Below are 14,516 nucleotides of genomic sequence, written 5' to 3' on the forward strand. Positions count from 1 at the left end.
AAGCTCATCTGACTTCTGTGTGCTCAGAGAGGGGCAGGAGTCTGGATAAATGCAAATTGATTCAGAATCATCTGAGATATCTGGAGTTAAGGCACAGGAGCTCTGAGTCAAGGCACTTGTCCTCATTTCTGTCACCCAAACACCAACCCTCTACAAATCATTAATTTCCAGACTGTTTATTATCCAGGGGAAGTAACAAACCAGGAGTATCACATAACACATCCTAAGAATGCCTTGTTCATTTTAAGAGCAAATAAAACTAAATAGCACCAAGCTGTTGGTGATGCAGCCTAGGAGGCTGAGCAGAACACAAAAAGGGGCCTTAATCAGACAGAGGCCACAAAATAAACAGGGAAAAAAGAAGGGACTGAGGCTTTGGACAAGAGTGAGCACACGTAGACACCCTCCCATGGATATTCTTTGTTTGCTGTCCCAGGGAATGCCTCTGCTCCTTCTGTGCTGGGGCTTTGGAGCTCCAATGCTTTCCACAGCTGCTGCTGCCCCAGCCTCCTCCTCACAGCCCTGATTTCACTCCTGTCCCCAGGCAGAGAGCAGGGCAGAGCCTCTGCTTCAAAAAATAATCATCACAATTAATTATGCATAGGGAAAGCAAACCTCTGGGTGTTTGGTTAGCAGGGCCGTCCCTGATGTCCCTGATGTCCCTGATGGCTTTGTCAGGTGGCACCAGGAGCGGGGCAGGGACCTGAATTGCCAGCTGAGGATGAGGAGGAGCAGAGGGAGCTCTACCTGAGCCCTGCCTCCTCTGGAGCTCACCCTCCTGGGCAGTGCAGGGTCAGAGCAGAGCACCCAGAGCCTGCCCAGGCACAGGGATCCATCCCCTGCTCCAAAGTGCCACCTCAGAGGTGCCAGCAGCGACCAGGAATGAGATCAGCGAGGTGGGAATGGTGATTTATTGGGTGGCCTTTCAGTGGATAGTGCTGACAGCTGGGAAATGCAGATCCCCTGGCAGCCCTGCTAATGCAGCCCAGGCTCTGAGCTGCTGCCTCCTCCTGCTCAACCCTCCCAGCCCCACTTTCTGTCCATTTAGCTTAAATGCCTTCCAACCTCCCCCAGGAACGTCCTTTTCTGGGCAGTGTTTCAGAGCTCATCTTGAGCTGGGTGTTCTGCTGGTCACACTTGTCAGGAAGGTCTTGTACTTCTGAAAGTGATGGTAGCAAAACTGCAATCCAGGCCTCACACGTTATTTTGCTCCATATGTTATTTATTTTAATCTTTTAAGGTCCCAAAATACTATATATTTACAGCTGCCCTTTAAAGTTATTGTTAGTTACAAAATATTAGAAACATAGTTTCATCTATAAAATGTATAATTAAATTAATCTTTACCATACTTTTTCTTACCTCACACAGGAAGCATTTTAGGCTGATGAATACCATGGACATATAATTAGAACTTTATACCATAAACTAGATTATAACTTACACTGTCCACCCTGGCTCCAAAAACCCTTGCAGATTTTAATTCAATTGCTGCCCTTTATCTGGATGAAAGCGTTTGAATTCAATTATTGGTTTGATTCTTCAGGGGGGATTTGTGCCTTTGTACGGGTGGTAGTTTTAAACTCGGGTTTAGTGGAAGTCTCAAATTAGGCACCAGCATCTATATTTAGGCAACTAGCAGAGTTTAAATGCTGAACATCTGATTTTTCCAGCTGAGGTTTGCCCAAGTTGGGGTTTGGTGGGAATCAAGGCTGCACATGAAAGGGAAGGGAAACAAATCCTGAGGTGTGTCTGAATTCCAGTGGGAACTGGGCACCTGAAATGCTCAGGCTCTTCTGAAAGCCCCCTCCATGCCTAACTCCACCCTGCAGTGCCTAAATCCCTTTCAGAACCAGGCAGGACACTTGGGGGAATTATTTATTAGCAAATCCAGCAATAGCTCCTCATTCTCTGTGATTTGTCCTTTCCATGCCTGAGAAATTTCAGATATTTACCCCCCCTGAGGCAGACCTGCCCTTTTGTATTTCAGCTGGAGATGATGGGTGCAGATTAAATACATTTTGGACGGGGGCTGTGAACCAGCCAGGTCTCTGTTTTGGGGTTCTCTCCCCGCTGGTTGGGGTTGATGCTGCAGGTCCGTGGGACAGAGCAGAGCCAGCCCGTTGCTCCTCCTCCCCCTGCAGAGCCAGGCCTGTGTTTATAGCAGCTTGTTTAGCTTACCCCTAATGCACAGCCTAGCACCCACCTCCCATACACATCCCCAGACATGTTTATGAAAATTCTTTATAAGCAAAATATTTTACTTGCATGGAGCGAGTTCAGCTACAGAACAGCCTCAGCACCAGGGGCTGGTCCGGCCCTCTCCCTGTGCATCTTTAATTTAGGAATTCATCCTTCAGCCCACCCACATCAGCACAGCAAGGACTGGAGCACGTGTGGGGAACATCCTGTGCTGGCTGTGCTGCACAGTCTGGGGATTAAACACCTCTGGGGAGGCAAAGGTGAGCTGGCAGCTGGGACCTGGACCCAGCTTTGGATTTCATTCTTTAAATGTGTCTTTAGAGCAGGGAGTACATCCAACAGGTTTCAATAAAGGCAGCATTGAGCTGCCTGAGCATCCTGCCTTGGTCCCAAAGAGATTTTGGGCTCTCACAGAGCCACTGACTCCTTTTGTGGGTGCTCAGCACTTCTGGAAATCTGACAAGAGGCTTTTAAACATTAAACAATAGCCCGACTCCAGCAGGAAGTGAAATCATGTAAAATCAGCAGAGAGACACATAAAAAGGGGACATGACATTCAAGAGATATTTCATTATATGAGACAGCAACTTCATAGGAAATGCTTCCTAGGGAAGTGATTTATTGAACTGTGGGACTCGTGGCCACCCAGACAAGGGGAGTTTAAAAGTTTCATGCACAGACTGGATGACAGAAGTATCTTTGTTTAACTGGTGCTGTTCATGGCATTTCTGCAAGGCTGGTTTAACCCCAGGCTTCAGAGTCTGATCTACACTGAAAGCAGAACCAAAAGTGGTGCCTGGTTATCTTGCTGGTCTTTGACACCATCTTTCCTGAGCATCAAGTGATGCCCAGTATCAAAACTCGTTACTGAATGAGACAGGAACCTTCCCCTCCTCCTGGTTTAGTTATTTCTGTCCCACACACTCATTTCTGTGTGCCTAAAATCAAGTTTTGGTGCTCACACTCTGCAGGAAAGGTGAAATGTCCCTCAGAGAGATTCTGCTCCCAGAGATGGAGGGGATGAGCTCAGGAGCCAGCAATCAGCAGCAGCTCAGACAGGTTCCCCTCCCTGGATGCTGCTTTGTGCCCACACTGAATCCACACCCCCTGATCCCACCTGCCCTAATTCCAGGCTCATCAGGATTCAGGGGCACCACTGAGTGCTGCCCTCAGCCTTCTGCTGCATTATTTATGGCCATTCTTTCCTGAGGGGGGAAACAAATAAAGAAAATAAAAACTATTGAAGGTGCTTTTTAAACTCATAAATATCCTGACTCAAAGGCAGTTTGGCAAATCTGCTCCATGGCTGCAGGCCCACTGGGGATGTGCCTTGCTGAGGCATCTCTGTGCCTGAGGGAAGAGTCACAGGAGCAGGACCAGGGATCCTTCCCCAGCACCAGAACTCTCCCCTTTATCCACCTCTCCCTCCCTTCCTGCCATCCCCCATTGCCTCTCCTTACTCTTGATACCTTCCCCAAGCTGTAGCTCCACAATCCACTCACCTGCTGTGATGGTCAGAATAAAACCAGAAAGGGACAGGAGCTCAGATTCCAGCAGGCTGAAACCTGATTTCCTGCCTGCTTTATTCACCTGTCACTGAGAGTTTCTGGAAAGCTGAATATTCACTGAGTTTGGATGAATAAATTCCACATAAGAGATAAACACAGCATTATGCTCACAGTTCTAGGAGGAAAAGATCCCTGTAGAGCACAGGCATGCTCACACTGCCAGATATTAGCTTAAATTATCCCCAAAACCTCCAAATTACCTTAAAGTTATCTGAGACTTTAATGCATATAAATAAATATATATACACACACAGAGAGGTCATATATAAATACTGGAAATATCTATATACTAGAAATATGTACACTAAAAATGTTCTGTTTACTTTCTGAGGGTTTATGACCTTAGGATGAACCCCACCAAGACCCCACATTCTCAAGCTCTTCTTTATTATCCCATATTTTAAGATTACTTTTGAGATCTGCAGAAGAAAGGCTTCTCTGACAAGCATTTGTTTCTCCAGGAACTCCAGGTCTAAATGAAACCTCAAATATCGTGGGAGCTGGAAACCCGAAACCCCAGAGTTTGTATCAAGAACCTGCTGGATTGAGCAGTGGGGCTCTGAATAGTCCTTATTCATCTTCACAGTCACCATCAGCTGCCTCTGTAACTGTAGAGCCCCAAAATTATGGAAGTTTGCAAAAACAGCCCCTCACAGCGGGCATTAAACCCCTTTTTCCTTGGCTTTGAGCACCAAGGATGGAACTGCCATCGTGTTTCACAGATAACAAAATCACTTGTAAGGCTTGGTTTACAAGAGTAACCAAGAGCTCGAGGATCACCTGGACTCAGGTGGGGTTGTTGGGGTTTCTGCAGGGCCAGGAGCTGGACTTGGTGATCCTTGTGGGTCCTGTTAACTCAGGACACTCCGTGGTGCTGTTAAAAACGGGACCGCACTCCCAGCACTAAAAGTGATCCCGATTTTGGACAGTTCTATGAAATAAAATCCATTTTTCTGGGAGTAAATGTTGAAGGCAGAAAGGAGCTGGTGGGTCACCAGCACTGTGGGGCCAGAGCCTCAGGTGTTCCCCATCACCCCAGGGCTGATGAGCACCCCCATTAATGCCACAGGGCCATCCCACCCATCCCAGGAGGATCCTGAGCCCTCTCACCCATCCCAGGAGGGCTCTGGAGCATGGGGCTGGGAGAAGATGCTGTTCTCTGGCTGCAGAACAAGAGCAGAGCTGGACATCCCACTCCTCAGGACTCAGTAAGTGTGAAAAGGTGAATTGATGGATTCCTCTGTCCTTTCCCTCCTGTGTGGCCAGGCAGGCAAAGCAGCTTCAGGGAGCGAATCCATTGCAGGGGAGGCTGCAACACCCCTTGGGACAAGAAACCCAGGCACAGGATCAAGCCTTGCCTTGTTACACCGAATTTCAAAGCCTTACTGAGCTCTTCTCCTACACCAAACCTCATTTTGGTGTCACTGCCCCTGCTTAGCTCTGCAGACACCTCAGTACTGGAAAATCTGCTTCACCAGGGGAGCACCCACAGTGCAGGGAGAGGAGGATTTCAGGGGATTTTAAGAGTTGTGCTGTGCAGTGCATGGGGAGGCAAATGCAGCCTGGCCCAGGAGATGCGTTCCTGCATCCCTTGCAGGGCTCTGTGTGTGCCTTGCCCCGGGCTGTCCCAGCAGCGTTCCCGGAGCTGCAGCAGCTCTGCTCACACAGGCAGGGGCTGCAGGGACAAGCCTGCCCTGGGCTCAGCCTGTCTGACAGCACTCCCTCACTGCAGCGACAAACAGAGCCAGGCAGAGCTGCGGGAGCATCCCCGGGCTCACATTTACACCGTGCACCCAACAGGCTCCCCCTCTCCGGAAGAGCTACAAATGCATTAATTGAGCTTCAGGGTGGCTGATAATTGCGTAATTGCAGACTAATTTCCCCTTTCCTAGAGGTGAAGTTACACTGGTGGCGAAAAAAGACCCACAGAGTCTCTTCAGGAGCAGAAAATGCTCCTGCACACACCAGCTCGGGGGGCTCCAGCCCCATGTGCAGCCTCTCCTCCTCCCTGCAGGGACCCCCACACTTTTTGTGGCTCTGGGCTGAGGAAATGGCCCAGCTGAGCCTGCAGCTTTTTTTTTTTTTACTGGGTTATTTTTTAGCCAGTGCAGCACAAAATGAACAAAAGCGAGGTGGGAGCACAGGCTGGTTTAGCCATGATGCTGTTCATGCTGCTGCCCCTGTGTCACTGAGCTCAGCTGGGGGGTTTTGGCTCTGTGGGCTCAGAACCCTGCCCAAGCCCTGCTGCCACCATCCTTCCTCTGCCCAACCTGTAACATCATCATCATCATCATCATCAGGGCTCCTGGCCTTTGCCATGTTCTGGTGCAACAGCCCTGAGCACACCCAGGGCCCAGAATAAAAACCAGGGGCAGGCTGAGGGGATGGGGCTGCAGTGGTTCCATTTCTGCCAGAGGCATTAGCACCCAAAATTCAGGCTCCTCTGCCTTGATTTCACCCAAAATTCACATTCCTTAGCCCTGATTTCACCCAAAATTCAGGGTCCTTGATTTCAGCATTTCTCATCTGAGTTCAGTGATCCCTTTAAAGCCAGAACCAGCCCTGGTGTTCAGAGGGGGTGATGAGGATGTTCCACCTTGAGTTCTTTCCCACCTCACCTGCAGGTAACACCCCACACCTTGATGGGCCCCTCGAGCCCCAGGCAATAACTTTATGTGCTGTAGGGAGGATAAAATCTGTGCATTTCTTCAGATGACCTCATCTGGTCTCTGAAAGCCCAAGTGCTTCCCAGTCTTTTGCTTTTCCCCCCCAGAAAATAACAAATATTTCTCAGCCATTTAAAAACTTCTGGCTTCAGACTCCAATAACAACTTGGAAAGGTTTGTAGGAAACAAGTCTGCAAATGTATTTAGTGTATGGAAAATGATTTTTCTGAAGAACATACAAGGTGTTCTATTTCACCTAATTCTCTGTATTGATTTCTGTGGCATCATCTTCTTCCTTCCCTTTTTCATCTTTTAATGCATTTCTATTTCTTCGGAACACACAAAACTCCCCGGTTCTTTTACAAAACAGAACAAAGAAGTTTTCCTTCCCAATCAGTAATTTCGTTTTCTTTTGTAATTGTAAAAAGAAACTCCTGAAAAATCAATACATTGTTGCCAAGTCGTACAAAACCGGGAATGGAGCAAGGTTAGTAAATAAAGGAAATTGCATTTTCTTCCTCTCTTTGGTCACCCCTTAGCACACTCAAGGTGACTGCCAATCTCTGGGCGCTTCCCACCCCGGCTATTCTCCCTTCCCTCCCTGGAAATTTCCAAGTCAATCTTGGAGATGAAAAGAAAAGTTTGAAAAGAATTGTTCTTGGAGCCCAAATTCCTGATGTCCCGAATGACAGCAACCCCCTCCCCGGGATGGCTGGCTCCGGAGGGAAACCTGAGCCCTCCCAATTAACCAGCCCGAGATAAAGATTGCTCATGCTAAAGATGTCACACAACACCGGCCTTGGAAATTGGAAAGTCTCAGCTACAGGGAAGATACCTGCTCGGCCGGATCAATAGTTTCAACATATATCAATATTTGGAGACGATTTACTCTCTTGATGTGCAAAACTGAGTGAGTTTGTGCAAGGGCAGCTTCTTGTGGAAAAGCCTCTTTTTAATTAAACCGTGTAAGGGTCCATTTACAGGTGAGAGCTCAGATCTTTCTGTGGGGCTTTTTGCCATCTGTAAATTCCCCCTCGGATTTCGGGAGCTCAGATGTGAGCTGATAGCAAATCTGAAGGGGCACGAGAGATGTGTTACCAGCTTGATTGGCACCTGCAATTAAACAGACACCCAGGCCAGGCCAATTTACACTGAAACTTCATTGCAAGCATAAATCCTGTGTATGCAAATGACATATAAATAAAACCTCTCCCAGATACCCATCATCTGTCACACAAAGGAGCCAAGAGCCCCATATCTCCTTTTTTTTCATGGTTCCAGGTCTCACTTTGGGCCACAGAATTGCTTTAATGCATTTGTCTTTTTGCCTAAAAATACCTAACTGTGGGATGTCAAATAAATAAATCAGGACCAAGAGTGTACTGGCACACTTTTAAACAGAGATGTTGTTAACAATTAATCGGCAGAAGAGTGTGGGGGTTACAGTTTATTTATTAACTGTTATTCCAGTGTCTGTGAAGGGGCTTTGCTGCTCCTGAGTTTTGGTGGAGACAGCCAGGACTGAGTGTTGTGAGGAATGGGTCAGGGATTGTGGTTTGCTGAGGCTGGTTTTAGTTTTTAACCCATATTTCATGTGTGGAAGGCACTTTGAGAGCTCAGGGCTGAGCTGTGCACTCTCTGTGAGCAGAGCTCCTTCTGTGAGTGCCAAATTCCTGCGCAAGGGGAAGGTGAAGAAAGGGAACATCCCAAAAAGAACCAACAGCAAAAAGAGCAGCCCAGGCTGGGTGCTTCCCCTGGAAACACCTTTCACATAATAATATATAAAATTGAGAGTTGGGGGCCTGGGGGAAGCCTGGATTGGAGATGGAAGGAGGGTGAGGTGTGAGCTGGTTTGGTGCTGGACCGGGCTGGAGCATCCTCCCACGAGTGCTGGGATCCAGGGAGGCTCACACTGAACCAGGACCGGCTGTTGGAGGGTGGAGCTGTCATTTCCTTGGCTCTCAAGGCTGGTCCCTGCAGGGGCAGTTAGAGCTTTGGTTTTGTCCCCAAACTGTGTGCAGGAGGTTTTTCTGTGGCCCTGCTGTTGTGCTGGTCAGCCCGTTCTGGGTGTGACCTGCTTACCCAGGGGCTGGAGCTCACAGGAGAGACAGACCAAAGGCCACAAACAGGAAAAGATATCATATGAAAAAAAACCAAAAACGTTTTCAGCTTTTGTCCTTTACGTGCTGCAAGGTGTCAAGCACTGAGCCAGCCGGGAGCATTGTTCACCCAAGTGCCCCTTTCAAATGGAAATTCTGCGAAAGCCACATCAGCCAAAGGGGTTCTTTCCTTCAACCCTGGCTCCTGCTCCTACCCCAATAAAACCTGAGGCCTCTCAGTCCATACTTAGGACTTGTTACTAGGTTTTAAAGCTTCTTTCAGGCACAGTTTTAGCCTAATCTGCCTGTACCACTACCACAAGATTAAAAAGTGGCAAGGTTACCTTGCCTTCGACTTGAATGTAAGGCAGGAATCTGATTTAGGGTTTTACGAGTGAACTGTCTGTTAAAAAATACCTTTCTGGAGCTCCACGGGCCTGGCTGTGTCCCCACAGGAAACAGGCTCAAGGATTCCCTAAGGTTTGTTGATTTTTCAGCCTTCATGCTCCGAAGATATATTTCCTTTGAAGTGTCTCAAATAGGGTAGTATCCAATTATATTTGTAATCCCAATCTAATTCAATCAGGGGCTCCAATTATAGCTGATCTGCCTCTTAATCTAGTTAACGTCTGTGGAGTAGACTGGACCTCAGCTAACATAACTACATTAAAATTTAGCTGTTAACAGGGATAACCAAGTTACAAGACACAAGTAGCTGAAAAGTGGGAGGTTGGCAATGGAAATGGGTTTATCCTCCTTGAATCCAAACCCTGCACCAGCTCTCCTTGCAGCCAAATCCCTGCCAAGATTACCATTATGAAGGGCCATAAAAAGTACCTCTGTTCTGAGCCAAATACAGCGGACTCAGCTTTGGCTGCTTGTTTTCTTCCTCCTGAGTTCTTCATCCCAGCTCCCCCCACGGAGGGAGAGCCACAGGGGCATCCCCTTGGAGCCCTGCAGCTGCCTGGCACCTTCCTGCTCCCCTTGGCACAGCTGGAGCAGCCAGGGCTGCCACAAACCCACCCTGGCACCCCAAGAGCAGCTGACGCACTCAGCTGTGCCCAGTCTGAGCACAGATATCAAATAATATTAAAAGTGTGATCCCAGCTTCAGCAGGCTCCTTCTGCTGGGGCACTTCAGCATCTCTGGGAAGTCAGACAAAAATCCCTCAGTTCATTTCAAGGGGTGGCACTGGAAATGTCACCAAAGCTGGAGATAATGCATTGAAATCAGTTTTTTGGAGATAATTATGGCGGGCAGAGCACAGCACCAGCTTTGAGTGTTGGACAAGGAATGGCCTGAAGGGAATGGGGAGAAGGAAGGGATGAGCTTCTTCTACACCCTACTCTTGGCACCAGATCTATAAATTGTGAGAAAAGGACAACGCGCTGTAAATTATGCAGATGCTGAAGGGTGATCATTCTGTTCTGTCCCCTGCATTTCCCCCTCCCTCCTGGCATAAAGATAGAGCACTGAATTTGCTCATTTTAGGTGTTCAGGTCATCATTCCAAGCTAATGCTTCATAAAAAACCAACTCATATATTTGTGTCATTTTTCTATCAGCTTTTATTTGGATAGTTTTGTGTTCATTTCTATTCATGCTTTTAAGTGTTAATGTTTTGGGTTGGGTGTTTTCCTATTGACTTCCAGCCATAACAGTTGAAGACAAGGGCCTTGGGGATTCTTTGTTGGTGATAATATTTCTTTTTTTTAACTAAAAGTTGAGTTATCGAAGAGCAGATTGCACCTCCCAAACCTGCTCTGAATCTCCACTCACAGTTGGTTGCCAGTCCTTCTCCAAGTGTGGCATGAACCAAATTCTCCCATATGGAAAGTAGCCAAATTTAGGACTGGGATATAACTGATAAAAGTAATTGGAAAAACTGCTGTAGCAGAAGAAATGGAATTAGGTCTACCACATTCAAAAAAATGTTATTAATCATAGTCATAAAAGCAGAGAATGAAAGCTAATTTTACTAAGTAAAAGCCCCCTGCTAAGTGGTATTTTGACATCTGAAAATAATTCAGTTTCGATCCTGGTGCTCCGCTGACACGAGCAAGGAAATTGATAATTCTCTCTCGAGCTGCTGTTCCAAGCCATCCCCACACAGAGGATTTTCTGTGCAAGCACCAGAACACAGAGCTGGAACCCAACCCAGCCCTTTGCCAGGACAGGCAGCGTGCTCCCCGTGCCTTTCACCAGCTGCTTTTTGGGATAACCCAAAGTGTGACGAGAAATGGATGATGGAGCAGCACTGCCTCAATATCTGAGACAGGGACACGGGGGGAGGCAGTCCTCATTGGCTCCCCACTAACTTGTATTTTCACTGGCATCTGGTTCAATATTTCACTGGCACATTCAGATATTGCTTGGTATTCCCTGGAAAAAAAAAATCCAATTCCAAAGCGTGCAGGGGATTGAGCCCAGGCTGTGGCAGCCCTGGTGCACCCTCACACCACTGCTGTAAAAAGGAGGAATGATGAGACAGCTCCCTAGGCTCCATTACAGCCCCGTGCTAAAGAAAGGGTTTGTGTACCTTGTCTGGGAGGAAAGGATCTCACAGGATTCCTGTTACTCTCCCTGATGTATCACTGGGCCATGAAATTCAAAGAGGACAGCAGACAAAGCCAAGTTACACCTACCTCTGATCTTGGGTTTATTCAGAAGCAAGTAAGTGTTTGAAACTGAACAAATATTGCGGAGGAGGGGGAATGTTATTCACTTTACACCCAGGTAACCCATTCTGAAATATGCTGGTACTCCTGGGGAAAGCTGGACCTCTTTCTCTCAGCTTGCATCTGACATCTAATACAAGGCATTGCACAGGACACTGAGAAATCAGAGCTGATAAAGTTCACTCCTGCACAGGTGAAACGCTGGGGCATTTTAACAAACACCCAGAGATTTGTTTGTTTACCTGCCTAACCCACATGCCTCTCATTCCTCCTGGCTGGCAGCTCCTTGGTGGCTCTTTCCAAAATTTCCAGTTCCTGTGATATCCCCTTCCCTTGTGGGGGAGAGCTGAGCTTGGAAAGAAGGTTTCTGACTTTGGCCTGAAGGTCAGTAATGACCAGGGTACCCCGTGATGATTTCAGCCTGAAATCACACATAAAACCAGCCACATGGCCCAGCTGACAGCTCAGTCATGTCTGCATGAACACTAATTCCCTCATGGAAGCTGCTTCTCCTCTTTCAGCAGTGCTGTGCTGCATTTTCTGCAGCGGGACCCAAAGCAGCACCAGGAAGAGCAGGGAGCTGTTCCCTGAGGCTGCTGAAGGATTGTTCTCCATCCTTCTCCCCTGCTCAGTCCCACTTGGCGCCTCTGCCTCGCTGGCTGCTGTCTGGGTAAGGTCTGAACCCCAATGCTGCTTCCACTGAACACATCAATTTGGATATTTCTTCTCTCTCCAGGTGATGATTGTCCCTCAATGAACACAAACTCATGTCTTCAGAACTTCTCCCCTGTGATCAGGTTTGACTGAGGTGCTCTGCACCTTCTAGAATGGAGGATGGACTGAGGGAAAACATAACCTTTATTTTGCTATCCAGGACAAAAAAAGTCCTTCCATTATCATAGTTAGAATGGCATAAAGGGTGTTTGAGGAGGAGTATCCGAGGTTTGGATTGGGATAGAGTCTGCTCTGGAGGAGTCACTGCCCTTGCCAACACTCAGTTTAACACCTTTATGAACTGCCTCTGAATTTGAATGTCTGAATCTCTGCACTCAATCTTGATTAACTGGCCCGACCATGAATGCTAATCACCCTGATTTACATTGCCTGTAGAGCTATGGACAACTTCATATCAGCAACCTTGCAGCTCCCTTGGCATGTTCCAACAGGGAACTTCCCTGGTGCCTCCCGGGCACTGGAGAGGAGCCCTGGGAGTGAGGGAATGAGCATTGGGAGTGAGCACTGGGAGCTTTGTCGGGCAGGAGCTGAACTGCTGTGCCTCAAAGACCCTTCTCTCCAAGCTCTAAGGATGTGGGTAACACACAGGAAAAGACATTTTCAGGTACATTTGGATTCTGAGCATGTAAAGAAAGACTGAAGTTTGAAACTTTGTGTGTTCTTCCCAGCAACAAACGGAGCTGCTCAGAGGAGACAAGGCAGGATTCGAGGCAATGTCCTTTCCCTTGGCGGGAGTTAGCGAGAGAGCACAGGGAGATAGACACAACACACACATCTTCAGCAAACGCCCCTATCCGGTTTTTCCATGGGTATAGCCATCGTGCAGCGCCGTTCCAGAGGACAGGAATTCCCAGGGCTGGGCAGAGCCAGCTGCTGGCGAGTTCTGGTGGCAGGAGCTGCACGTGCTGCTGGGGCAGGGCGTTCAAACAGCTCCTGTTATCACCCGAGCTGCTCCTGGAAATTCGCCTGCCAGGGACGCTGCGCAGCTCCCTTGGTGGTAGAGGATTGTTCCTCTGCACTTTTCTTAAAAAAATAAATAAAATGTCAAGCCCGAAAAGGAAGCCTGCTATTTTTCAAATGCGGGAGCTGTAATCATGCTAATCCATATGATCGTGCTAAAGCCAAGCAAAATGCCTTTTGCATATGATGTAATCAGCCAGGGCAGCCTATTTATAACCACCGCTGGCTGGGAACACCTTCCCAGAAAAATACAATCAGGACAGCTTTCCCTTGGTCACATTCTTCCTCTTCCTCCCCATTTTTTCACTTTCTTTGTGCTCTTTCACCTACTTGTGCTGTCTTCCCAGCCTTAAATACAGCAACTTTTTAATTTTTATTTTAAACTAATGCTTCCCATGCATTCTATTTTATCTGTGCTTTAGAGCCGTGCTGAGTGAAATCGCAGTCCTGTGAAATCAATACCAAAACTTCTATTGATTTCATATAATATATTCCTTTAAATTCAGTACAAATGCTCCACAGGAGTTGTCTATTTTAAGTATGGATCTACTGTACAGGGCTGTCAGTCTCTCAGCTGGATACATAAACCAGCATGGTTTAATAAATTCATTGGTGTGGCTTGGGAGCTTTCCGTGTAATAACTGAAAATCTGTTGGTCATACTGAGCATATCAAGTGTAAAAGGAGAGGATTCATCAATGTGAATATCTATCTGTGGATCGATTGGTATCAATCTTGTTTAACAGTCTATTTCCTCAGGACACACTTTGGGAACAAAGAGCATTTCAAACTGTTGGTTAAACAAACAAATATAGAGACGCTCTTTGGGCAACATGGGGGTGGAGTAAACACCAGATAGAAATGGTCAGCAATTTCAAATACCTGTTAATCTCTCCCATTTCATATTAGTAAATACAGAGTTTCTCTTGATGTAATGTGCCCATTAAAATGCACCAAGAATGGGGGTTTAAAACCATTTTTTGCTTGCAGAAGAAAGTGGCCTGGAAACCAACATTTGTCCCCTGACCTCCATGTCCAGTAGTTGTCCAAGGAAGAGGGTGACACCTTCTGCTCTGCAAGATTTGTGTTATCCTTAGCTAAATAAAACCCCCTTATGAGACACTATAAAAACAAAACCAACCCCCAGAGGATACAGAGCTAATTAGATCAGGATGCACTGCTCACCTCCATCTACAACAGCAAGAGACTTCGTGCCTGCCCCATCCAGGTCCCCCCTCCTCAAGCACCGCCAAAATAAAGAAAATCCTGACCAGTATTTGGCATGACTGCGCACAAACACAAATTTTGGTACAGAGTAAATATTGTACAGCCCCCGGGGTTTTGCAGGGTAAAAGCGCCAGTAAAGAACCAGGTGAACCGAGCCCCTGGTGTTGTGCAATGTCCTGTGGCAGTTGTGTGGCTGCCTGAGGTGCCATCGCTTCCTCCCTCCTGCCGGCGAGTCAGATTTGGGGTTTCCAGTGTGCACCACCCTTGTGCACCGGCCCGTGCCCTGGGGTGGGTGCAGCGCTGAGCTGAGCCCTCCATGCAGCTGAACCCGCCCTGGGCTGAGCCCTCCATGCAGCTGAACCCTCCCTGGGCTGAGCCCTCCA

This window comes from Geospiza fortis, unplaced genomic scaffold (genome assembly GCF_000277835.1).
Source record: "Geospiza fortis unplaced genomic scaffold, GeoFor_1.0 scaffold361, whole genome shotgun sequence".
Lineage (NCBI taxonomy): Eukaryota > Metazoa > Chordata > Aves > Passeriformes > Thraupidae > Geospiza > Geospiza fortis.